The 25,659-nt window shown below is 45.9% G+C and overlaps 1 protein-coding gene and 1 non-coding gene across 8 annotated transcripts in view; both read left to right on the top strand.

Moving 5' to 3' along the window:
* Nucleotides 1–25,659, top strand: part of DGLUCY (D-glutamate cyclase) — a 159,114-nt gene that overhangs the window by 55,894 nt on the left and 77,561 nt on the right. The gene's annotated exons all lie outside the window — the stretch shown is intronic.
* LOC116276240 lies at nt 9,464–9,592 on the top strand. Its single transcript, XR_004185668.1, has one exon. It is a non-coding gene; the product is annotated as a small nucleolar RNA SNORA11 (small nucleolar RNA).

Below are 25,659 nucleotides of genomic sequence, written 5' to 3'. Positions count from 1 at the left end.
TTCAGGTCATAGGTAGATTCAAAGATTTCCTGATGAGCAATTAGTTAAAAGAGTTAAGCTTTGCTTAAAGTTGAAGTTAGCAGGAAGAAACACTTGGATTTAAGATGAAAGGGGTTGTGGAAGCCAAGGGCCAAGGTTCTTGTTATGTAGATGAAGCTTCCAGGTAGCAGGCTTCAGAGAGAATGGATGGTAAATCTCCCCTTTTTTTTTTTTTTTTTTTGAGATGGAGTCTCACTCTGTCACCCGGGCTGGAGCACGGTGGGATGATCTTGGCTCACTGCACCCTCCACCTCCTGGGATTCAAGCGATTCACCTCCTTCAGCCTCCCAAGTAGCTGGGATTACAGACGCCACCCCCCCGCATCCACGCCTGGCTAATTTTTTGTATTTTTAGATTTTTAGTAGAGACGGGGGTTCACTATGTTGGCCACACTGGTCTCAAACTCCTGACCTCAGGTGATCCACTCGCTTCAGCCTCCTGAAGTATTGGGATTACAGGTAAACCTCTCTTATCAGACCTTAAAAGGTGCCAGACTCCATTACTCTCTTCAGGGTGGGAGGACTTAGAAGGGGAAAGAGCTAGTTATGTTAACAGATTCTTTACAGATGCAGAAAGCAGTTTCAAAATATGGTGAAGAAACATATTTGGGGGTAAGATATTTTGATTTCCTCCTTTATCTGTCATTTGATAGAGTCAGGTTGGAATTTGGTATCTTATGGCTACAAAGAGTCTCTTTTGTCAGACTTAAGATCTCTGTTTCAATGTTAATGCTGGTCAGTTGTATCTAAACTCCCCAGTGGAGGGGGTATAATGAGGCATGTTCAGCCATTCCCCTCCCATCATGGCCTGGACTAGTTTTTCAGGTTTCTTTGGAATGCCCTTGGCTGAAAGGGGGTTCATTCAATTGGTTGAAGGGCTTAGAATTTTACTTTTGGCTTATACTTTCAAGAAATATTCCTATCAGTGGGGACAGGCGCGGTAGCTCATGCCTGTAATCCCAGCACTTTGTGAGGCCAAAGCAGGAGGATTGCTTGAGCTCAGGAGTTCGAAACCAGCCTGGGCAACATAGTGAGACCCTAAAAAGTCTCCCTAAAAAGTTAAAAAAATTTTTTTTCAATTATACTACTACTACTAAAATTATTATTATCTGTACCTTTGGGAGACACTCTGTATTACTTAGGGTACAGGCTAAATTGTAAAAACGATCCCAAAATACATTTGCTCAAAAAGGAGAGAAAATTTTTCCTCTTTCACATAATAGCTAAGAGGTAGATGGTCAGTCCAGGACAGGCAACCAACTCTGTTCCACAGGGTCATTCAGGAACCCAGGTTCCTCCATCTTGTTGCCTCCTTTTCTGCATAGTCAAAACTGACTCAACATCACCATCACCTTCACCTTCTGTTCCTGCCTGTAGTGGGAAGAGGGAAGGAATCAGAGGGCAAACAGCTCCCTTCTGAATGATATAACTCAGAGTTGTATATATCCTTTCACTCATATTCCCTGACCCACTCTGTTCCTCTGATCAAACTTCCCAGGCTTTTCTACCTTGATCTGACCTTTGGTACCACTGTGCTCCCATACCTGAAGACTCTTTCTCACTGCAGTGCTACTCTTTCTAGGTTCCCATCCTACTTTGCTGGACATTTTTTTCCATTTATTTCAAGAGACCTCCTGTTCCACTCACTCCCTAAATATCCTCTGGGTCTTCGTGTTCCACCCACGGCCCTTCTTGCCTTCTGCCCTCTCCCTCTCCTGTGAGGGTGTTGCCAAAAGGAGATTAACGTTTGAGTCAGTGAACTGAGAGAGGCAGACCTGCCCTCGATCTGGGTGGGTACCATCTAATCAGCCGCTGGCTCATCTAGGATAAAAGCAGGCAGAGGAACATGGAAGGACTAGACTGGCTGAGTCTTTTGGTCTTCATCTTTCTCCTGTGCTGGATGCTTCCTGCCCTCAAACATCCGACTCCAAGTTCTTCAGCTTTGGACTCTTGGACTTACACCAGTGGTTTGCCAGGGGCTCTCGGCCTGACACTGAAGGCTGCACTGTTGGCTTCCCTACTTTTGAGGTTTTGGGACTTGGACTGGCTTCCCTGCTCCTCGGCTTGCAGATGGCCTATTGTGAGACTTCATCTTGTGATGGTGTGAGTCAATACTCCTTAATAAACTCCTCCTCTTCATGTATTAGGCCTGTCCCATCTAGAGAACCCTGACTAATACACTTAGTGTCCTCAGCCACGCGGAAGCTGATGACTTGCAGCTCTCCCTCCTCCAGGCAGGTGTCCCTCCTGACTTCTGGTGCTGAATGTCCACCCTGTCATGGACCTCTGCCTGGGGCTGTCTCACAGGCTCCTCCTACTTAGCATTCTAAAACCAAATTCCTCATCAGTCTCTTCTTGTATTTATTTTCATAAATGTCACAGTTAGCTGGTTGTCCATCCCTGGAAAAAGAAATCTGATAATAATAATTATTATTATTTGTTGAGATGAAGTTTCACTCTTGTCACCTAGGCTGGAGTGCAATGGCGCCATCTCAGCTCACTGCAGCCTGCAACCTCCGCCTCCTGGGTCCAAGCCATTCTCCTGCCTCAGCCTCCTGAGTAGCAGGGATTACAGGCACCCACCACTACGCCTGGCTAATTTTCATATTTTTAGTAGAGACAGCATTTCACCATGTTGGCCAGGCTGGTCTTGAACTCTGTCCTTAGGTGATCCACCTGCCTCAGCCTCCCAAAGTGCTGGGATTACAGGCATGATCCACCCCGCCCGGCCCTGATAATTATTTGTGATTCCTTTCTTTTGTTGCACGTTTTGCATACATTCAATCCGGTATCAGGTTCTGGCGAGTCTCCTTCTTCCAGTTCCTCAAATTAGCCCTTCCTCTCATTCTCTCACTTTGGGGAACACCTTGATAGCTTCTCCAACAGCTACGACAAAGGGTCCCTGAGGGATATTCTTCACATTCATCTTCCACCGAGTGCTGCCTGCTCAGGGGATCCTCCCACCCTTAGTGCTCCTGGGGCTCTTAGATGAAGCTCATACTGCTTCAGTTTATTCATATGCTCCTTCCCAAGCATCTTGTCTATCTTCCCAGCCCCTCTGCCTCTTTCCCCAGGTGTGCCAACCACTCACACTTTCACCTACAGAGACTTCTTCAACCTTTCTCCTAGTGCTGATTTCCAGTTGTTTGTCAAAGCTCATGCAATGCCTCCCAGACCATAGCTGCCTGAGGCTGTCAACACAGTTTTCCTTGCCTCTTCCTCATTAGCAGCTCCAGTGCTTAAGCACATTGCTGGATACACAGAAGGTGCTCTCTGAATGGCAAAAGAATGAACTGTATGGCTCTTTCCATGGCCTACTCCACCATCCAGTCTTGCCACTTGCTCTGTACCCAAGCTTCCTAGAAGACCCTCCTCTCCTGTGGGGATGTCTGTAACTCTTTCTTCAAGAAATAATATTTTTGGCTGGGTGCAGTGGCTCACGCCTGTAATCTCAGCATGTTGGGAGGCCAAGGTGGGTGGATCACCTGAGATCAGGAGTTCGAGACCAGCCTGGCCAACATGGCGAAACCCCATCTCTACTAAAAATACAAAAATTAGCCAGACATGGTGGCGATCGCACCACTGCACTCCAGCCTGGGTGACAGAGTGAGACTCCATCTCAAAGATAATAACAATAATAGTAATTTCAAGAACAAACTCAACTAATGTCTTCGGTGAAGCTTTCTCCTACTTCCCCAGCCAGATTTTCATTATTTATTTATTCGTCAAGTATTTTTTAAATGCCTGTAGTGTGCCAGGCACTGTTCAGTATACTGGGGATAGAGGAGGGGGAAAAAAATGACAAAAACCCCTACCCTTAAGAGGTTTGCAGTATAGCGTGGGGAATTAGAAATAAGCATCTGTCTCTTCTCTGGTCTTTAAGCGCCTCACAGGCACGGGCCATGTCTGCTCATCTGTTTATTCCCATCATCTAACAGAGTGCTCAAGACATTTGCTTGATGAATGCGTTTTGAGCACTGGGAGATGATCACAGAAGAGCTAAGAAGTGATAACAGTTGTATTTAGTGGAGAACGGTATTCACACTTTGTTGTCTAGATTGCCTTGAAATCAGGCTTTGTATTATATCTTTTGGGTTTTTTTTTAATTTCTTAGAAAAACTGTTAACCTATTTAGAGTAATTTTATTAAGGAGTCTTTTTTTCTTCTTCTTTTTTTTTTGAGACAGGGTCTCACCCTGTGCTCCAGACTGGAGTGCAGTGGTTCAACAACCACAGCTCACTGCAGCCTTGACCTCCTGGGCTCCCACCTCAGCCTCCTGAGTAGCTGGCAACACAGATACGTGCCACCCTTCCCAGCTAATTTTTTATTTTTTGTAGAGATGGGGTTCCACTGTGTTGCACAGGCTGGTCTCAAACTTCTGGGCTCAGGCAGTCCTCCCGCCTTGGCCTCCCAAAGTGTTGGGATTACAGGCATGAGCCATGAACCTTTAAAAGAGAAAAAGAAAGATTTTTTTCTTTTAAATTAAAAAGTATGACATTGCAACTGGGTGCGGTGGCTCACGCCTGTAATCCCAGCACTTTGGGAGGCCGAGGCGGGCGGATCGCAAGGTCAGGAGATTGAGACCATCCTGTGAATGGTGAAACCCCATCTCTACTAAAAATACAAGAAATTAGTTGGGCGTGGTGGCGGGCACCTGTAGTCCCAGCTACTCAGGAGGATGAGCCGGGAGAATGGCGTGAACCCAGGAGGCGGAGCTTATAGTGAGCCGAGATTGCACCACTGCACTCCAGCCTGGGCGACAGAGAGAGACTCCGTCTCAAAAAAAAAAAAAAAGTATGACATTGCATAACACTGTGAGTGTATTTAATGTTACTGAATTGTACACTTTAAAATGATTAAGATGGTCAATGTTATGTGTATTTTAACTATAATAAGAGAAAAAAAGTTCTTTTTTTCTTTTTTTTTTTTCTTTTTTTGTTTGAGATGGAGTCTCACGCTGTTGCCCAGGCTGGAGTGCAGTGGCTCGATCTTGGCTTACTGCAACCTCTGCCTCCCGGGTTCAAGCAATTCTCCTGCCTCAGCCTCCCGAGTAGGAGTAGCAGGGACTATAGGCGCCTGCTACCACGTCCAGCTAATTTTTGTATTTTTTTTTTTTTAGACGGAGTCTCGCTGTGTCGCCCAGGCTGGAGTGCAGTGGCCGGATCTCAGCTCACTGCAAGCTCCGCCTCCCGGGTTCACGCCATTCTCCTGCCTCAGCCTCCCGAGTAGCTGGGACTACAGACGCCCGCCACCATGTCCAGCTAGTTTTTTGTATTTTTTTAGTAGAGACGGGGTTTCACCGTGTTAGCCAGGATGGTCTCGATCTCTCGACCTCGTGATCTGCCCATCTCGGCCTCCCAAAGTGCTGGGATTATAGGCTTGAGCCACCGCACCCGGCCAATTTTTGTGTTTTTAGTAGAGACAAAGTTTCACTATATTGGCCAGGCTGGTCTCGAACTCCTGACCTTGTGATCCGCCCGCCTCGGCCTCCCAAAATCCTGGAATTACAGGTGTGAGTCACCACACTTGGTTAGTTCTTTCTTTTCTTAAGGCTGCATTTTGTTCAACAAGGAGGCACTCACTATGTACCCAGCACTACTCTGGGTTTGTGGGCTATAAAGACAGATAAGACACAGTCCCTGTCTTTGGAGGACTTGGGCTTAGCAGGAGACAGGCACCTGAGCCACAGAGACAATCAAGAGTTGCTCCCTGTGCTCGGGGAGAACTCTGTTCGGCCCACACCACCTTAGTTACTAGTGACGGCCACCAGACTTGAAGCATCATGAGTACCTGGATCATCACAGAGGAATCAATCCGTCTTTATAGGGCTAACTTGGGTGTTTCTAAAAATACCAAGTAACAAACACACAACAGAACATTTATAAGAGCAGGATTCCAAGGTATCAGTTTGACAGTAAACGGAGGGGCCCAGCCAAGCATATTCCCATGCTGCAAAGCCACTTGATATTAGCGCACATCTTGAAGCAATAAACTGCCCTGGCAGACCCTGGCAAATGGACTTGTGAATATTTAGAAATGGGGCACCCTTGTTTGGGAAAACTGTCATATTGATGGTAGTTTGGGAGAAATGAGGTAGAGACAGTTAAAAAAAAAAAAAAAAAAGAACGAGGCCAGGCGCAGTGGCTCACGCCTGTAATCCCAGCACTTTGGGAGGCCTAGGCGGGTGGATCACGAGGTCAGGAGATCGAGACCATCCTGGCTAACATGGTGAAACCCCATCTCTACTAAAAAATACAAAAAATTAGCCGGGCATGGTGGCGGTCGCCTGTAGTCCCAGCTACTTGGGAGGCTGAGGCAGGAGAATGGCGTGAACCTGGGAGGCGGAGCTTGCAGTGAGCCGAGATCGTACCACTGCACTCCAGCCTGGGCGGCAGAGCAAGACTCCGTCTCAAAAAAAAAAAAAAAAGGAATGAAAGAATGAACTGTATGCTTTCAGAAACGTTAAACTCTCTCACTCACGTAGCCTAATGCATCAAGTTTAGGTCCATTGTAACAGTACTTCAGGTTATTTCTGATTATTTTTTTCAAGACAGGGTCTCACTTTGTCCCTCAGGCTGGAGTGCAGTGACACAGTCATGGCTCACTGCAGCCTTAACCCCTTGGGTTTAGATGGTCCTCTGACCTCAGCCTCCTGGGTAGCTGGGACTACAGGTGTGCACCGCCAGAGCCAGCTGATTTTTTGTAGAGACAGGGTTTCGCCATGTTGCTAGGCTAGCCTTGAACTTCCGGGCTTAAACAGTTCGCCTGCCTTGGCCTGCCAAAGTACTGGGATTACATGCATGAACCACTGCACCCAGCCTGTTTTTTTGATTTTTTAAAGGAGCATCATTTGGCTTTAATAGTCAGACTTTTTTCTTTTCTTTTTCTTTCTTTTTTTTTTTTTTTGAGATGGAGTCTCACTCTGTCACCCAGGCTGGAGTGCAGTGGCACAATCTCAGCTCACTGTAACCTCTGCCTCCCGGGTTCAAGCAATTTTCCTACCTCAGCCTCCTGAGTAGCTGGGACTATAGGCACACACCATCATGCCCAGCTAATTTTTGTATTTTTAGTAGAGACGGGTTTCATCATGTTGGCCAGGATGATCTCGGTCTCCTGACCTCGTAATCCACCCACCTCAGCCTCCCAAAGTGCTGGGATTACAGGTGTGAGCCACCTTGCCCGGCCAATAGTCAGACTTTTAAAAGCAGCAAACCCAGCCAACTGGAAGTGAAGCTCACTAATTTGCTGTCAAGGAGCTGAGCAAATGGAAGCACCAACCTCCCTCCTCCTGAGGCCTCCTCTTCTCTCTGGGGTTTCCACATTTATTGCATTACTGCATTTGGTTTGTGGGGTTGACAGTTCCGCAGGACTTCAGGCTGGAGGTAGGAAATGGGTCCACTGTGGGCATAGCTGCTTGTTAATTCATGGCAGATTAGGCTTTCTGTGAATGGCATGGCTTTTTTCAACCACGAGTTCTCTGAGGCCTGAAGAAAGTGCTGGTGGAAGGCCATGTTGCCCGGGCCAAAGAAAGTGTCCTGTTACACAGGAGTTGGTTGTAACTCAGTCTGATTCTGTGGTTAATCAGAAGCAAATCAGCCTGTTTTATGGAAGCCTTGGTTGTTTGTTCTGATGAGATTTTTATCTGCTGTACTTGAGACATATGTAAAAAGTAAAGTAGAGGTTCCTCTTCAAAGACTTTGCTTCCCATCTAATTAGGAATAAATAGTAACTTCTCTTAGAAGCAAAATTTATTCAAAGACCTGTGCTAACATTCTTAAATATCTGCTATCCGTAGTAAAGAAATCAATGTACTTTAATGTTCTTAGCTCCCACAATTTAGCCTAAATATTTGCCCTGGCATGCTTATACTGGTCCAAGCAAGCATTAGGTCATAGCCTGTTCCTCTTCCTTATTTGAAGGTGTTTTTACCTTTCTCAACATTCCGCAAGTTACTTCCTCCTTCCTTTTTTCTCCTCTGCCTTTGCCTCTTTTAAAAGGTTCTAAGTTGCCAGCCAGTCAGGACAAATACAGAATGTGAAGTCCAGCCAATGAAAACTGGACACAGCAGTAGGGTGGACGCATCAGGTTATAAATGACCCTGTCTCCTTTGTTCGATATACTCAAGGGGCAAAACTGCTGGCGAGTGTACCCTTTCTGCAGAAAGTATAAAAATGGCCTTGCTGAGGAAATTAAATTTATGTTCAAGTACTATTTCTTTACAGCACTGGGAACAAGCCTGTCAAACACATACTGGCTGCAGAATCTGCCCTCTGAAATGGCTGTGATCCTGTCTCAAATTGATTTGAGCAGAAAAGGGGAAGTGACTGGCAGAAAAGCCCAGAGGTAGATCTGTATTTAGGTACAGTTGTTTGTCCAGAGATAGATCTGTGTTTAGGTAAGGTAGTTTGTCCAGAGATAGATCTGTGTTTAGATAGGGTTGCTTGTAGGGCCAGAGATGACAGCATCAAGCCCTGCCTCTTTTTACTCTTGGCTCTCTGCTTTCTTCTCTGTTGGCTTCCTTCTCGAGCCACCTCTCTCTGTGGGGTGACAAATGACCACTGGCAACCTAGGCTCACATTGTACCGGTGTCTAGCAATTTCAGAGGTAAGAAATAACTTCTTTCCCAACATCTATACAAATTCAAAGAGTAAGGCTGGGCACAGTGGTTCACGCCTGTAATCCCAGCAGTTTGGGAGACCAAGAAAGGAGGATCACCTGAGGTCAGGAGTTCGAGATCAGCCTGGCCAACATGGTGAAATTCTGTCTCTACTAAAAATACAAAAGTTAGCTGAGCCTGGGCTACTCAGGAGGCTGAGTCGGGAGAATTGCTTGAATCCAGGAGGTGGAGGCTGCAGTGAGCCAAGATCTTGCCACTGCACTTTAGCCTGGGTGACAGAGCGAGACGCAGTCTCAAAAAAACAAACAACAAAAACAAACAAATTCAAAGGATAACTCTGATTGGCTAGCTGGGGTCATGTGACCATCCGCAACCCTAACATTGTGCTAAGGAGGATGGGCTATTTTGATTGTCACCTAGGTCTGAGATAATGACTCTGTTCACTATCAGACAGCCACACTGGGTAGTAGGGGACCCTTTTCCAATTTGCTGGGCAGGTAATTGTTTCTTAGGGCTGCCACAACGAATCCCAACTTACTTGGTAGCTAAAAACAACAGACATCTCCTATCTCACAGCTCTGGGGGGTAGGAGTTCTACGTCAGTGTATTAGGGGGACTATATTCCCTCTGATGCCTTGAAGGAATGATCCTTTCTTGCCTCTTTCAGCTTCTGTGGCCCCAGGAAATCCTTGGAGTTCCTTGGCCTGTAGCTGCGTCACTCCAATCTCTGCCTCCATCTTCACAGGATGGCCCCTTCTGCGTTTCTCCTGTCATGTCTGTGCCTTCTTTTCTTATAATTACACGTGTTGGGGTGTGCTCAGAGCAGGGGGCGCGAAGAATGCCTCCTCTGTTTACAACACACCCAACAGTAATCTGGGGTCATTGTGATAAGGGACACAGAGCTTGTGACCTCCCTACAAACAAATGCCCTACACATGAAAAAAAAAAAAAAAAAAAAGAACATGTGTCAGGCCCGGTGTGATGGCTCAGGCCTGTAATCCCAGCACTTTGGGAGGCCAAGGCGGGAGAATTGCTTGAGCCCAGGAGTTTGAGACAAGCCTGGGCAATATAGCAAGACCCCATCTCGACCACACACAAAAAATGTGTTACTGGTTTTAGGGTCCACTCAATTAATCCATAATAATCTCATCTCAAGATCTTTCACTTAATTGCATCTGCAAAGACCCGTTTTCCAAATAAAGTCATATTCACAGGTATAGGGTGAGGGTTAGGCCTTGGACTTAGATTTTTGGGGGCCACAATTCCACCCCCTGTAGGGCAGAAATAAATAGATAGCCACTGCACTCCACCCCTTGACTGCCTGGCATCCACCCATGGCCTTTTCCACATAAACAATTCCAGAAATGCACCACCCCAGTGTGGTACTGGCTGCCCACATCCAAGCAAAGCTGGCTGATGTACATTCTTCTCAGTCAGGCCTTGATGCTACTCTTTTTTTTTTTATGAGATAGAGTTTCCCTCTGCCACCCAGGCTGAAGTGCAGTGGCACAAGTATGGCTCACTATAGGCTCAACCTCCCAATCTCAAGCCATCCTCCCACCTCAGCCTCCTGAGTAGCTAGGACCACAGGCATGTGCCGCCATACCTGGCTAATTTTTAAATATTTTGTAGAGACAGGATCTTGCTGTGTTGCCCAGGCTGGTATTGAACTCCTGGCCTCAAGCAATCCTCCTGCCTCAGCCTTCCAATGTGCTGGGATTACAGGCATGAGCCACCATGCCAGGACCTTAGTCTATTTACTGATAACTCTGTAAGCTGCCAACTGGAGCTAGAAACTCAGTCAAGTCATGCTCTAGAATCTGGACCTTGTTCCCCCTACACCTGCCGCCTCTACACCCCGTTCTCCTGGAGCCTTCCTTCAGACTGCAGCCTTCTGGCCTCCGCCCCAACACGCTGGGCCGGCGCCAGAGGGATGAGGCCTGGGCTCTCTGGCCCCTTGCCTTCAGGCTGTTTGTGGTTTGGCCAGGCAGGCGACGCAGGGCAGAAGCGGCTGGCAGGGAGCCAGGGGAACTGCTTCTTCGAGTTTCTGTCCCCTCTCACACTGTGTCCTCCTTCTCTCAGCCTTCACCTGTGCTCTTAGCCTGGGGCAGGGAAGCTGACTTTTGCAATCCTGAAATATGATTTTCTGGTTCTCAGCTCAGTTGAATTGCTTGCCCCAGGCGGAAAGAGAAACTCATGGCTTGCTTTTCTCCTTCCTTGCTTTCAGAAAGGTGAACTGGGACTAAAGTGCATCTTTTTCTCACAGAACTTACTGAAGGCTGAAGAAGGGGCAGCACACCCCAGGCACCTGCCTTTTTTTTTTTTTTTTTTAACAAGTCCTACCAATTTCCAGCCTCATTGAGCATGTGGTCTGACTCACTGGGCTCAACAGAAGAGGCTTTGGCTACCTTGCACCACTTGATAGGTGTTGCTCACCCCCGAGTCAGGAAGGGGGACCCTATCTTACACCCACCTCAACCCAGCAAATTCCAGATATTAGGGTCTGTCATTTGCAAAACCCTGCTCCCGGTACAGAATTCTGAGTTACTTAGGACACTTGATTGCAGTTGATGTTAAGAAAGATCCAGGCCAGGTGCGGTGGCTCACACCTATATTCCTAGCACTTTGGGAGGCTGAGACAGGTGAACTGCTTGAGCTGAGGAGTTCGAGACCAGCCTGGGCAACATGGAGAAACCCCATCTCTACAAAAAAAATACAAAAAACAAAAAAATATTAGCCAGGCATGGGGGTGGTGGCATGTACCTGTAGCCTTAGCTACTGGAGAGGCTGAAGTGGGAGGATCACTTGAGTGCAGGCACGGAGGTTGCAGTGAGCTGTGATCACGCCACTGCACTCCCACCTGTGTGACAGAGCGAGACTCTGTCTCAAACCAAAAAAATAGAATAAAAAATGAAAGAAAGATCCAGAAAGGGGATTGTATTAGGCTATATAACTGGGAAGCAGGAAAGGTTGGATCCAGATACCTAAATGACAGGATAAGGACTTTGTCTGTTTCTTACCCACCTTTGTCCCCTGTGACTCTCCGGCCCTTTTTCTGCTTTCCTTTCTACTGGTTTTAATGGGTTTTCAGGCCGATTTTCATGGAGCTCTAGGCTTACAATGCATTTATGTCTAGCAATCCACTTAGATTCTGAGTTGTTCCAACAGAAGACACAGGGAGGGATCTGACTGGGCTCTCTTGGGACCTCTGCTCACCCCCTGTATTAAGTAACCACCGAGGCTAGATGAGTGGAAATACCCTGGTTAGTCTGCTGAGTCACATGGTTCTATTGATGGGACAGGTAAGGCCACATGATTGGCAGCCCTTCTGGGTTGGGGGAAAGACAGTTTCTGAAAGAAAAAAAAAATGCTAGGGAGACAAAATCAAATGTTGAGGGGCTGGGCTCTCAGCACATTCTTGGTTTGCATTCTCCAGTGGGTCAGAAGCCTGACAATCCGCCCAGCCTCTGCCTTGAGCCTCAGGGGACCCAGTTCTATTCCTGCATCCTTAGCCATCATCTACACACTTTTTATCTTTTAAGTTTTTAAAAATTGTGAAATCTACATACATATAAGCCATATGTTCAACTTAAAGAATAGTAAACAACTGTGTCCCTACGATCCAAGTTAAGAAATAGATCAGAGTCAGTTTCTTGGAAGCTTCTATATGTGCTTCTCCCCAGTCATGTGCTCTCCTGTCTCTACCTGAGGAAAATTACAGACTTCGTGCTTTTCTTTATAGTTTTCCTATATACACACACCCTTAAGTCTCTTAAGTACTATATGGTTTGGTTTTGCAAAGCCCAGAAGCCTATTTTAATGCTGTATATAAGAATATGCTAGCTGGGTATGGTGACTCACACCTGTAATCCCAGCACTTTGAGAGGCTGTGGCAGGAGGGTTGCTAAAGCCTAGGAGTTCAAGACCAGCCTGGGCAATATAGGGAGACCCCTTCACTACAAAATAAAAAATTTAAAAAAAAAAGAATATGCTGTATTTCTGTGACTTTTATTCAACATGATGTTTTTTGTTTTTTGAGACAGAGTTTCGCTCTTGTTGCCCAGGCTGGAGTGCAATGATGCGATCTCGGCTCACCCCAACCTCCACTTCCCGGGTTCAAGTGATTCTTCTGCCTCAGCCTCCCTAGTAGGTGATCCACCCGCCTTGGCCTCCCAAAGTGCTGGGATTATAGGCATAAACCACCATGCCCAGCCTCAACATAATGTTTTGGAGCTTCATTTGTGTTGATGGAGGTAGCTGTAGTTTATTTTTCACCACTGTAGAGTATTATGTTGTATGATTTTCCCACATTGCATGTACTCTTTAGAGTATATAACGAAGAATGGAATTGCAAGGTTTAAAGGTGTTTCCATGCAATGGGATAATGCTATTTTTTTTCCCTAAAGTGGTTTATAACAATCAACCCTTGCACTACAAGTCAGTGATAGTGTTTCGGTTGACCTCATTCTTGTCAATTTTAATTTTTGTCAACACCACGAGTGTGGCCTGTGTCTCATTATAGTTATAATTTGCATGTATTTAATTACTATTGAAGTGAAGAATCTTTTCTTTTTTTTTTTTTTTTTTTTTTTTTTTTTGAGATGGAGTCTCGCTCTGTTGCCAGGCTGGAGTGCAGTGGCGCAATCTCAGCTCACTGCAACCTCCACCTCCCAGGTTCAAGCCATTCTCCTGCCTCAGCCTCCCGAGTAGCTGGGACTATAGGCGTGTACCACCATGCCCAGCTAATTTTTGTATTTTTAGTAGAGACAGGGTTTCACCATGTGGGCCAGGATGGTCTCGATCTCTTGACCTTGTGATCCGCCCGCCTTGGCCTCCCAAAGTGCTGGGATTACAGGCATGAGCCACCACACCTGGCCAATAATTTTTTCTTCTTTATTTATTTTTATTTGAGACAGGGTCTCATTCTGTCACCCAGGCTGGAGTGCAATGGTACGGTCACAGCTCACACAGCCTCAACCTCCTGCATTCTGGTGATCTTACCACCTCAGCCTCCCAAGTAGCTGGGACCACAGATGTGCACCACCACGCCCAGCTAACAGAGGAGAACCTTTTCGTATTTATAAACCAACTGTTTTTTCTGTACTGTAAATGCCTGTTTATAGCTTTCCCCCCACTTTTTTAATGAATGGGTGGTCTTTTTCTTATTGATTAATAAGAGTTCTTTATATATTCTGGATGATAATTATTCCATATCAGTTTTATGTTTTTTTCTTTTTGTGACAGGGTCTCACTTTGTTGCTCAGGCTGGAGTGCAGGGGCAAGAACATGGCTCACTGCAGCCTCAACCTCCCCGGCTCAAGCAAGCCTCCTGCCTCAGCCTCCCGCCTCAGCCTCCCAAGTAGCTGGTATTACAGCCACATACCACCACGCCCAGCCAAGTTTGGTATTTTTAGGAGAGATAAGGTTTTACCATGTTGGCCAGGCTGGTCTAGAACTCCTGGCCTCAAGTGATCTTCCTGTCTTGGCCTTCCAAAATGCTAGGATTATAGACATGGAATATCATGCCCGTCCCAGTGTTATATGTTCATACATCTACTTGCAGTTTGGGAATGCTTTTGCATTTTATTGATGGTGACTTTTGGACAGAAGTTCCTAATTTTGATGTCGAATTTATCTTCTCTAGGAAACCTTTCTCAACTTGGGATATTCTTTTCTATTATCTTATAAAAGTTTCTAATTTCATCCTTCATATTTCATACTTCATATTTAAGTATTTGATCTACCTGGATTTGATTTTTGTGACTGATAATTAGCTTCCAATTTTACTTTTATTTATTTATTTTTTTGAGACGGAGTTTTGCTCTTGTTGCCCAGGCTGGAGTGCAATGGCGTGATCTCAACTCACTGCAACCTCTGCCTTCTGGGTTCATGTAATTCTCTTGCATCAGCCTCCCAAGTATCTGGGATCGTACTCAGCTAATTTTGTATTTTTAGTAGAGACGGGGTTTCTTCATGTTGGTCAGGCTGATCTTGAACTCCTGGCCTCAGGTGATCTGCCCACCTTGGCCTCCCAAAGTGCTGAGATTACAGGCATGCGCCACCACACCCAGCCCCAATTTTACTTTTGTACCCACTTGTCTGCAATTCCCTGTCTGTCAGAAATCAAGTTTCCAGACATGACTATGGGTTTTATTTTGTCTTATTCTCCCTGAGCTTTCGAATTTCCTATGTTGAACTTCATTTTTTTCCAAAATTCATTGTAGACCAATATTTGTGTAAATACAATAAATATTAATTACTATGGGCAGGGTATGGTAGCTCATTCCTATAATTCCAGCACATTGGAAGGTGAAGGCGGGAGGATCACTTGAGCCTAGGAGTTCAAGACCAGGCAGGGCAACATAGTGAGATCCCATCCCTACAAAAAAAATAAAACAATTAGTTTAGCATGGTGGTGCATGCCTGTAGTCTAAGATATTTGGGAGACCCATAACTTTTTCTTTTTTATTTCTTGAGACGGAGTCTTGCTCTGTCACCCAGGCTGGAGTGCAGTGGCGTGACCTCGGCTCACTGCAACCTCCGCCTCCTGAGTTCAAGCGATTCTCCTGCCTCAGCCTCTTGAGTAGCTGGGATTACAGGCACCCACTGCTACGCCCAGCTAATTTTTGTATTTTAGTAGAGACGGGGTTTTGCCATGTTGGCCAGGGTGGTCTCAAACTCCTGACCTCAGGTGATCCGCCGGCCTCGGCCTCCCAAAGTGCTGGGATTACAGGCGTGAGCCACTGCGCGCAATCAGAACTTTTTCATCTTCCCAAACTGCAATTCCACAGTCATCCCTCCCTTCCCCCAGCCCCTGGCAACTACCATTTTACTTTCCATCTTTATGAATTTGACCATTCCAGGTCCCTCATATCAGTGGAATCATATAATATTAGTTCTTTTGTGTCTAGTTTCTTTTACTTATAATGTCTTTCATGTCTCCAAGGTACATCCATGTTATGGCATATATCAGAATTTCATTGTTTTTTGGCTGGGCGCGGTGGCTCATGCCTGTAATCCCAGCACTTTGGAAGGCTGAGGTGGGCAGAGCACCTGAGGTCAGGAGTTTGAGACCAGCCTGGCCAACATGGTGAAACCCCCGTCTCTACTAAAAATACAAAAATTAGCCGGGCATGGTGGCAGGCCTCTATAATCCCAGCTACTTGGGGGTCTGAGGCAGGAGAGTCGCTTGAACCTGGGAGGCGGAGGTTGCAGGGAGCTGAGATCTTGCCACTGCACTCCAGCCTGGGTGACAACAGCAAGACTGTCTCAACAACAACAACAAAAATAATTTCATTCTTTTTAAAGGCTGAATAATATTCCATTGTCGGTACATACCAAATTTGTTTGTCTGTTTATCCATCAGTGGACATTTGCTTCCACCTTTTGGCTATTGTGGATAATACTGCTGTGAACACTGGTATAAAAATATCTGTTCGAATTTCTGCTTCCCATTCTTTTGGGTATATACCAGAAGTGAAATTACAGGATTACATGCTAGCTCAATGTTTAATGTTTTAAAATTATATCTATTTTTTCTAGAGATAGGGTCTCACTATGTTTCCCAGGGTAGTCTCAAACTCCTGGCCTCAAGCAATTCTCCCGTCTCAGCCTCCCAAAGTGCTGGGATTACAGGCATGAACCACCGCCTGTAGCCCAGTGTTAATTTTTTGAGGAACGGCCATACTATTTTCACAGAAGGCTACACCATTTTACCATCACACCAGCAATATACAAGGGTTCCAATTACTCCATGTCCTCACCGATACTTCTTTTCTAATTTTGCTTTTGTCTTTGATAGTAGCCATCCTAATGTGTGTCAAGTGGTAGCTCGTTGTGGTTTTGATTTGCAGTTCTGTAATGAGGTCGAGCATCTTCTCATATGCTCAGTGGGCATTTGTATAGCTTCTTTGGAGAAAGGACCATTCAATTTAATTCATTTAATTGGACTATTCATTTGGTTTTTGGGTTGAGTTCTGGGAGCTCTTTCACTCCATCTTAATTACCATGGTTTTCTGTATCTTAATATCTGGTAGAGGACAAGTCCCCAACCCCAACACACACCTGTCTGTTACTTTTGTTTAAAAGTGATTTGTTATTTTTTGGCCATTGACCATTCCCTATAAGTTTTGGAATCAGTGTGTTCGGTTCCCTTTTAAAAGCCCATTACGATTTTGATTGGAATTGCCTAGAATATACAATTTAGGGAGAACAGATATATTTACAACATTGCGTCTTTCTGTTGTGAACATGCTGTCTCTCCATTTATTAGTTCTTCTTTAATGTCTTTAAGTAAAGTTTTACCATATTTTCCATAAATGGTCTTCACATATTTTGTTAGATTTATTCCTGGGTAATTGATATTTATTCATGCTATTATAGATTATATCATTCAAAATTACATTTCTTTTTTTTTTTTTTTTTTTCTGGGATAGTCTCCATCTGTCACCCAGGCTGGAGTGCAGTGGCGCCATCTCAGTTCACCGCAACCTCGGCTTCCCGGGTTCAAGTGATTCTCCTGCCTCAGCCTCCTGAGTAGCTGGGACTACAGGCATGTGCCATCACATTCGGCTAATTTTTGTGTTTTTAGTAGAGATAGGATTTCGCCGTGTTGCCCAGGCTGCTCTCAAGCTCCTGACCTCAGATGATCCACCCGCCTTGGCCACCCAAAGTGCTGGGATTACAGGCATGAGCCACCGCGCCCAGCCTCACAATTACATTTCTAACTGTTACTGGTGTATAGAAGTGCAGTTGACTTTTACATATTTATTTTGTATACAGAAACCTTCCTGAACTCACTCACTAATTTTACTAATTTATTTGTGTAGATAATGTTGGGTTTTCCATGCAATCATAATATCTGCAAGTTTTTTCTTCCTTCCCAAGCCTTTACACATTTTTTTCTTTTTCTTTTTGTGACAGGATCTCACTCTGTAGCCCAGGCTGGAGTGCTTTGGTGTGATCTCTGCTCATTGCAACCTTCCCCTCCCCAGCTCAAGCAGTCCTCTGACTCAGCCTCCCAAAGTCCTGGGATTACAGGCGTGAGTCACCGTGCCTTGCCGCCTTACGCATTTTTATTTGCTTTCTTATTCTTGTTCTACTACACAGGCTGGTATAATGTGATGATATTGGGAGTTCTTAGGCCTTGCTCCTGATCTTCACTGGGGTGCTTTCAACATTCACTATTAAGTATGGTATAGGCAGGCCAGGCACGGTGGCTCACGCCTGTAATCCCAGCACTTTGGGAGGCCGAAGTGGGCAGATCACCCAAAGTCAGGAGTTTGAGACCAGCCTGGCCAGTATGGCGAAACCCTGTCTCTACTAAAAATACAAAAATTAGCTGGGCATGGTGGTGCATGCCTGTAATCCTAATCCCAGCTACTCAGGAGGCTGAGGCAGGAGAATCACCTGAACCCGGGAGGCAGAGGTTGCAGCAAGCCGAGATTGCGCCACTGCACTCCAGCCTGGGCAACAAGAGCAAAACTCCGCCTCATTTAAAAAAAAAAAAAAACCAAGTATGCAAGTATGGTATAGGCTTTTGTTCTTTTTGTTTTTAACCTTGCTAGATGTTCTTTATCAACTACTAGTTCAAATTACTTGAGTTTTTATTATTGACAGATACTAAATGCTACTAGTATTTTTTTCTGCATTTATTGAGATGGTATCTTTTTGCCTTTAATATGGTAACGTGATGAAGTACGTGAATCGCTTTTCTAATAGTAAACTAATCTTGGATTCTTGGGGTAATCCCAACTTGGCCGGGATACATTAGCATTTTTTATACTACAGGGGCAAAAAAAAAGCTGTGATACCTTTCCTTCCCATCAAAGCCAATACTCCTAAAACAAAAGACAAATTAACAAGAGAAAAGCATAAGAGATTTTCTTAATGAAAGTTTTATGTGACACAAGAGCCTTTAGAAATACAGACCCAGGCCAGGCGCTGTGGCTCACCTGTAATCCCAGCACTTTGGGAGGCCAAGGCAGGTGGATCACTTGAGGTCAGGATTTCTTTTTTTTTTTTTTTTTTGAGACTGACCTGCCCCTTGTCGCCCAGGCTGGGAGTGCAGTGGCCGGATCTCAGCTCACTGCAAGCTCCGGCCCCGGTTTACGCCTTCTCCTGCCTCAGCCTCCCGAGATGCTGGGACCACAGGCGCCCGCCACTTCGCCCGGCTAGTTTTTTGTATTTTTTAGTAGAGATGGGGTTTCACCGTGTTAGCCAGGATAGTCTCGATCTCCTGACCTCATGATCCGCCCGTCTCGGCCTCCCAAAGTGCTGGGATTACAGGCTTGAGCCACCGCGCCCGGCCGAGGTCAGGATTTCAAGACCAACCTGGCCAACGTGGTGAAAACCCTTTGTCTACTAAAAATTCAAAAATTAACAAGGCATGGTAGTAGGAGCCTGTAATCCCAGCTACTCGGGAGGCTGAGGCAGGAGAATTGCTTGAATCTGGGAGGAGGAGGTTGCAGTGAGCCGAGACGCGCCACTGCACTCCAGCCTGGGCGACAGAGCGAGACTCTGTCTCAAAAAAAAAAAAAAAAAAAAGATTGGGCATGGTGGCTTACAGCACTTTGGGAGGCCAAGGCGGGTGGATCACCTGAGGTCGGGAGTTCGAGACCAGCCTGACCAACGTGGAGAAACCCCATCTCTACTAAAAATACAAAATTAGCCAGGTGTGGTGCCTCATGCCTATAATCCCAGCTCGGGAGGCTGAGGCAGGAGAATCGCTTGAACCCGGGAGGCGGAGGTTGCAGTGGGCCAAGATTGCACCACTGTACTCCAGCCTAGGCAACAAGAGCGAAACTTTGTCTAAAAAAAAAAAAAGAAAGAAAAAAGAAAAAGGAAAAGAAAAAAAGAAATGCTCAAGACTGGGTATTATAAAGGAAAGAGGTTTAATCCCCAGTTCCACATGGCTGAGGAGGCCTCGGGGAACTTAAATTCATTGCAGAAGACGAAGGAGACTTAGGCACCTTCACAAGGCGGCAGGAGAGAGCGAGCAAGAGGGAGGGGGGAAATGTCGCACTTTTAAGCCATCAGATCTCGTGAGAACTCACTCACTATCATGAGAACAGCGTGGGGGAAACTACCCCATGACCCAGTCACCTCACACATGGTCCCTTCCTCGTCATGAGGATGATAAGGATTATAATTCAAGATGAGATATGGATGGGGACACAGAGCCAGACCGAATCAGATGGGGCATGAGCTAAATCAACAGCTCCTGAGCAGGAGCTCAACAAACTTTTAGGAAAAGAACCAGATGTTTTAAATATTTTAGGCTTCCGCGACACATGCATCTCTGTTTCTATTAGTCATTGTTCTCCAGAGAAACAGAACCAATAGGAGATACAGATATAGACAAAGAGATTTAGTATAAAGAAATAGCTCACAGGATTATGGAGGCTGAGAAGTTCCACAATCTGCCATCTGCAAGCTGGAGATAAGGACTAAATTCCAGCCTAAGTCCAAAGGCCTGAGGACCAGGAGTGCTGATGGGGCAAATCCCAGTACAAGGACAGGAAAAGACCCAGCTCAGTCAGCCAGGCAGAGAGCAAGTTCTCCCTTCCTCCTCCTCCTTGTTCTCTTCAAGTCCGCTGTAGACTGCATGATGACCACTGCCATTGGTAAGGATGGGATCCTCCTTACTCAGTCTACTGATTCAAATGCTAATTTCACCCCAAAACACCCTCGCAGACATACCCAGAAATAATGTTTAAGCAGACCGGGCGCAGTGGCTCATGCCTGTAATCCCAGCACTTTGGGAAGCCAAGGCAGGTGGATCACTTGAGGTCAGGAGTCGGAGACCAGTCTGGCCAACATGGTGAAACCCCGTCTCTACTGAAAGTACAAAAATTAGCTGGATGTGGTGGCTCGTGCCTATAATCCCAGCTACTTGGGAGGCTAACGCAGGAGAATAGCTTGAACTCGGGAGGCAGAGGTTACAGTGAGCTGAGATCGTGCCACTGCACTCCAGCCTGGACAACAGAGTGAAGCTTTGTCTCAAAAAAACAAAATTTAACCAAATGTCTGTGCACGCTGTAATACAATCAAGGTGACACATAAAATTAACCATCACACTGTAAACCAAAAAGTATCTGAGACAGGTCTCAATCAATTTAGAAGTTTATTTTGCCAAGGTTAAGGACAAGCCCAGGAGATGGGTCTGTGCCTTTCTCCAAAGATGATTTTGAGGATTTCAGGATTTAAAGTGGGGAAAAGCAGGATGGAGGGGGAAGGGGAGGCTGTGGTCACATGACTGAATCCACATGTTGCAAGAGAAAGGGAGCAGGTAAAGGAATAGTAAGTCAGCACTCTCTGTAAGATAAGGTGAACACAGAGTAGCTACCTGCAGAGATCTTTAACCTTTTATCTGTAGCTATCTGCTTAGGAACAAAAGGAAAGACAGATTCTTGCATGACTCAGCTTTCAGCTTCATTTTCTTCCTTCTGGCAGAGTGAACCAGGGTTCAAGTTTTTGTTTTTCCTTCACAATATTGTTGTTTCTCCTCTTCCTTTTCCTCCTCCTCCTACTTCTCCTTCTTCACAACCCTTAAAAATGTAAAACCTATTCTTAGCTTACAAACCTTACAAAAAAGTTTGCCAGTTTGATTTAAACTATCTCCCCAAATCTACATCTCAGTGACATTTTGTTGTTTCCTACAATATAGTGATGCTTGAGTGATTATCTAAAGAAAATAATTTATGGGCCGGGTGCGGTGGCCTAAGCCTGTAATCCCAGCACTTTGGGAGTCTGAGGCAGACAGATCACCTAAAGTCAGGAGTTCAAGAGCAGCCTGGCCAACATGGTGAAACCCTGTCTCTACTAAAATACAAAAATTAACTGGGCATGATGTCACATGCCTGTAATCCCAGCTACTAGAGAGGCTGAAGCGGGAGAATCTCTTGAACCTGTAAGGTGGAGGGTTGGAGTGAGCCTAGATTGCACCATTGCACTCCAGCCTGGGTGACAGAGTGAGACTCCATTTCCAAAACAAACAAACAAACAAAATAATTTATGAAAGTCAAGAACCTCATAAACAGTCACCACCCATTCATCATCTGTGCTGCCACACCTCTACCCAGCAGATTTGCCATCTTTTGAAATGAGTATCAACCTGGACATTCCCAAGTAAAATGCCCACAACACCTAGAGGTTGTGATTAGAACAGCAACAGTTAGACTCAGGCTCTCTCTTGCTGCCCTCTCCTGGCTGGCCCATTGTTGAGGATCAGATACGAATCCTGTTGGATTTCATGAGACTCAGGAAACCTTCAGACCTGATTGCTGACCTGTAGACTTGTGAAAATTTCTACCAGTGGATAGTACTTAAGGCTGGTCATGATGGCCGAGTTTGTCTGTTATTTCTTGTAGGGTGCTCTGACTTTCTTGAGTGTAAGTGTTATAGAAAAAGAATAGTTATCAGGCTGGGCACAGTTGCTCACACCTGTAATCCCAGCACTTTGGGAGGCTGAGGCACGTGGATCACTTGAGGCCAGGAGTTCAAGACCAGCCTAGCCAACATGGCGAATCCCTGTCTCTACTAAAAATACGAAAATTACCTGGGCGTGGTAGCTCCAGCTACTTGGGAGGCTAAGGCAGGAGAATCAGTTGAACCTAAGAGGCGGAGGTTGCCATGAGCTGAGATTGCACCACCTCACTCCAGCCTGGGTGACAGAGCGAGACTCCATCTAAAAAATAAAAAAAAAAAAAGAAAATAAAAAGAGGAGTTATCATATATTGAACATTTACTATGTGCCAAACATTGCTAAACAAGTATTATTTCATTTCATCCTTAGAACAATCACACGAGCTCCATATCCCTGGACTGTTCAGCATTACCTTCACACAGGTGATACAATGGAGACCCACAGACGTTTCTTTTTTCTTTTTTTTTTTTTTTTTTTGAGATGGAGTCTCACTCTGTCGCTAGGCTGGAGTGCGATGGCGCCATCTCGGCTCATCGCAACCTCCGCCTCCCAGGTTCAAGCAGTTCTCCTGCCTCAGCCTCACAAGTAGCTGGGATTACAGGCATGCACCACCACACCCGACTACTTTTGTATTTTTAGTACAGACAGGTTTTCACCACGTTGGTCAGGCTGGTCTTGAACTCCTGACCTCAGGTGATCTGCCCACCTCAGCCTCCCAAAATGCTGGGATTGCAGGCGTGAGCCACTGCGCCCGTCTTTTTCTTTTTCTTTTTTCTTTTTTTGAAATAGAGTGTCACTCTGTCGCCTAGGCTGGAGTGCAGTGGCGTGATCTCGGTCCACTGCAACCTCTGCCTCCCAGTTTCAAGCGATTCTCCTGCCTCAGGCTCCTCAGTAACTGGGACTAGAGGTGCACAGCATCACGCCTGGCTAATTTTTGTATTTTTAGTAGAGATGAGGTTTCACTATGTTGCCCAGGCTGGTCTTAAACCTCAGGTGATTCATCTGCCTCAGCCTCCCAAAGTGCTGGGATTAGAGGCGTGAGCCGTCATGCCCGGCCGGAGAGGTTAATTAACCTACTCAAGGATCACAGGTGGTAGAGCTGGAGCTTGGCATTCAGTCCATATTTATCTGACTCCAGAACTTGTGGTCTGAATTGCTACCCAAGTAGACACTTGTCTGAATTGCTACCCAAGGTTCACAATCATTTGTGCAGAGTCTAATTCAGTAGGAATAGTATGGAGCCAGAAATTTGCATTTTTAACAAGCACTCTAGGGTCCTGGAGAGCTACACTTCGAGAACGCTGCCTGTGGCAAATAGAAACTGCACTGCTTCCAGTAGAAAGATGAAACTCTTCAGCAACAGAAGACTTATTCTGGAGTGGAACAAAATGCTGGACTTTCCCTCCTTCTTTGAGTACAAGAGGAAGTTAGAAGAGGATAATAAGATGCAAAGATTTCTTATCTCTTCCTGTCCCTCAGGGCTCCGTGCCCCCACCTAAGCCCCAGAAAAGTGCACCTCAAATGAATTTGCCTGAAGAGGTATAACATTGCCCTTTGCTGACAAACCCCTGAGCAAACATATACTGGTTATTTGGTAACACTCAAAAATCTAATTGCAGCTGGGCATGGTGGCTCATGCCTGTAATCCCAGCACTTTGGAAGGCTGAGGCACGCAGATCACCCGAGGTCAAGAGTTCGAGACCAACCTGGGCAACATGGTGAAACCCCATCTCTACCGAAAGAAAACCACACACACACACACACACAAATTAGCCAGCATGGTAGTGCATGCCTATAGTCCCAACTATTCAGGAGGCTGAGGCAGGAGACTCACTTGAAACCGAGAGGCAGAAGTTGCAGTGAGCCAAGATCGCACTACTGCACTCCAGCCTGGGTGACACAGCAAGACGTCCTCTCAAAAAAAAAAAAAAAAAAAAAAAGATCTAATGGCAGTTTTGGCAGTTCTAAGGAACAGTTTTGCATCTTAATTGAAACCGCATGCCAGGCCACCAGGCAAATCTCCTTCTCTTTCTTTAATCAGACTTGGTGATCAGGCTGTCAGATCTGGAAGTGTTCATGGCTTGCTGAGCAGAGACAAGAAGACGAAGGCTTAGGTGTAATCTAAATGCAATAGATTTGCAATGAAACAAGTGGCCTGGGCTACAACCGTTTCTCCACACGCTCTGCCTTTCTGACACCAAATCTATGTTTGGCAAGGAATGGGATGGAAACTTCTTCCCACCTGGTGGCCAATGTTTTCTTGAACCTCTATATCAGCCTTCAGCTCCTGGGTAGGGTTGATGGTCGTCCACCGAGAATGGGGGGACATATACCTGTGAGGGCCCAGCCACTGGTCAGTGTTCAGCAGAGGAGAAATATAGTAGAAAAAGAGCAAGACTATGCCAGGCACTGTGCTGGGTATTTGACTAACATGATTTAATCTTCCAACAACCCAGAGAGGGGTTGGAATTCCATCTTCATTTGCCACATGAAAAAACAGAGACACAAATATGCAAAGTAACTTGCCCAAGATCATCCACGTAATAAGTAGAGTCAAGAATTAAACCTAAAGGCCTTTCCCTTTCCGTCCAGCTCTGTGCCACCATGAAGGGCCACCACTCTCTGCGTTAGTTCTTCTGTATAAGATCTCTTCCGATCCAAACAGGCTCCACTCACAAACCTTGGAGAAAAGCCACCAGCCCTTGGGGTGTAAGAATAACATAAATGCAGTGAGCCATTTTCTGAAAAGGAGATGACATATGTCAAGCATTCAGCCCAGAGCCTGGTACTTTTCAGACTGCGCAGCTGGGGTGGGAGGGTCCCTGGGACAGGGTGTTTCTGGTTTCAGGAGATTCTATTGGCCATTTGGTAACAAACGTTTATCAAGTACCTATATAAATGTTCAAAACAGGAAGAGCAGGGCTGGGTGCAGTGGCTCCCAGGACTTTGGGAGGCGGGTGGATCACCTAAGGTCAGGAGTTTGAGACCGGCCTGACATATATGGTGAAACCTTGTCTCTACTAAAGATACAAAAATTAGCCGGGCATGGTGGCGGGCACCTGTAGTCCCAGCTACTCAGGAGGCTGAGACAAGAGAATTGCTTGAACCCGGGAGGCAGAGGTTGCAGTGAGCCAAGATGGCACTACTGCACTCCAGTCTTAGCAACAGAGCGAGACTGCATATCAAAAAAAGGGAGTCATGGGAGTCATTCTGATTGGACCAGCTTAGATCTCAGGAATCAATCCCTGCCTGCTGGGGGGATGGAATGAGCTGATTGGCTTAGCTTACGTGGCATGCTCTGTCCTTGGAAGCACGTGGACCCTCAAATGAAAATTGGGAGCTCTCGTGGGAAGTGGGGTTTGTCAAGGAGACAGCCACAATGATCACAACAGGAAAGTTCCTTTTGTGAAATAAAAAGGCAGGAAGGCACAAGCAGTATATGATTGTAGCCCACAGATTTGTTTGGCTAGAGCAGAGCGTTCTTTGTTCTTGAAAGTGAGTTGTGAGAAATGGAGCATTTGGGAGGGAGCTGGGGGTGCTGGAAGGGGCCTTGTGGGGAGCCTGCGGGGCCTCAGGCT

Source organism: Papio anubis, chromosome 7 (assembly GCF_008728515.1).
Source record: "Papio anubis isolate 15944 chromosome 7, Panubis1.0, whole genome shotgun sequence".
Taxonomy (NCBI): domain Eukaryota; kingdom Metazoa; phylum Chordata; class Mammalia; order Primates; family Cercopithecidae; genus Papio; species Papio anubis.
This window is presented reverse-complemented; position numbering and strand designations above follow the sequence as displayed.